This window comes from Zootoca vivipara, chromosome 8 (assembly GCF_965207765.1).
Source record: "Zootoca vivipara chromosome 8, rZooViv2.hap1.1, whole genome shotgun sequence".
NCBI classification, from domain to species: domain Eukaryota; kingdom Metazoa; phylum Chordata; class Lepidosauria; order Squamata; family Lacertidae; genus Zootoca; species Zootoca vivipara.
In genome coordinates this window covers 61,913,554-61,914,935 of record NC_142591.1, presented here as the reverse complement: position 1 = coordinate 61,914,935, position 1,382 = coordinate 61,913,554, and positions in this window count along the sequence as shown.

Below are 1,382 nucleotides of genomic sequence, written 5' to 3'. Positions count from 1 at the left end.
GGAGAGCCCCGCCTCGACGCGCGCAACAACAACCTCCTAGCCCAGCCTTTCCAGAAGAGAGCAAGGGAGGAGGCGAAGGCTCCGAGCCAGAAGACTCCGCCCACCCAAACTGGGAAAACAACAGCCTCGCCATCCGGAAAGTCTGGCTCGTCCTGTGATGTGAGTTTAACGTTGCGTGCGGCCACGCGGAGAGAAGGTGAACATCCCACTCGCCTTGTCTCCCTTGGCGCTGTTTGAAACCGAGAGCCGGGCGCCCCCACGGCGCAGCGCCAGGACGTCCTGCTGCTCCGCCTTACCTCGTTCAAAATAACTCCCATTTTTCTCTTGTCGAGCACCGATTCTGGGGAGAACTCACGAGCGCGCTTCCAAAGGGAATCCACTCACATTTTGGCCACTCCTTGAAGGCTGCGATCCCATCCCACGCGCGTTTTCAAAGAGTAAGCGTAACACAGTCGGTGTGGCTGAAGTAGCTCAGTTGGGAGATCGTTCAACTGGAAGATACAAAGTCCCTGGTTCCATCCCGGGTTTCGGCAACAATAACTTTCATTTCGGGGTTGGGCTAGATGACTCTCGTGCCTAGAAGATATATCCGAGACTCTCGGATATATCTTTAATCTAGGCAGCTCTTGTTGTTGTTTAGTCGTTTAGTCGTGTCCGACTCTTCGTGACCCCATGGACCATAGCACGCCAGGCACTCCTGTCTTGCACTGCCTCCCGCAGTTTGGTCAAACTCATGTTCGTAGCTTCGAGAACACTGTCCAACCATCTCGTCCTCTGTCGTCCCCTTCTCCTAGTGCCCTCAATCTTTCCCAACATCAGGGTCTTTTCCAAGGATTCTTCTCTTCTCATGAGGTGGCCAAAGTATTGGAGCCTCAGCTTCACGATCTGTCCTTCCAGGGAGCACTCAGGGCTTATTTCCTTAAGAATGGATAGGTTTGATCTTCTAGCAGTCCATGGGACTCTCAAGAGTCTCCTCCAGCACCATAATTCAAAAGCATCAATTCTTCGGCGATCAGCCTTCTTTATGGTCCAGCTCTCACTTCCATACATCACTACTGGGAAAACCATAGCTTTAACTATACGGACCTTTGTCGGCAAGGTGATGTCTCTGCTTTTTAAGATGCTGTCTAGGTTTGTCATTGCTTTTCTCCCAAGAAGCAGGCGTCTTTTAATTTCGTGACTGCTGTCACCATCTGCAGTGATCAAGGAGCCCAAGAAAGTAAAATCTCTCACTGCCTCCATTTGTTCCCCTTCTATTTGCCAGGAGGTGATGGGACCGGTGGCCATGATCTTGGTTTTTTTGATGTTGAGCTTCAGACCATATTTTGCGCTCTCCTCTTTCACCCTCATTAAAAGGTTCTTTAATTCCTCCTCGCTTTCTG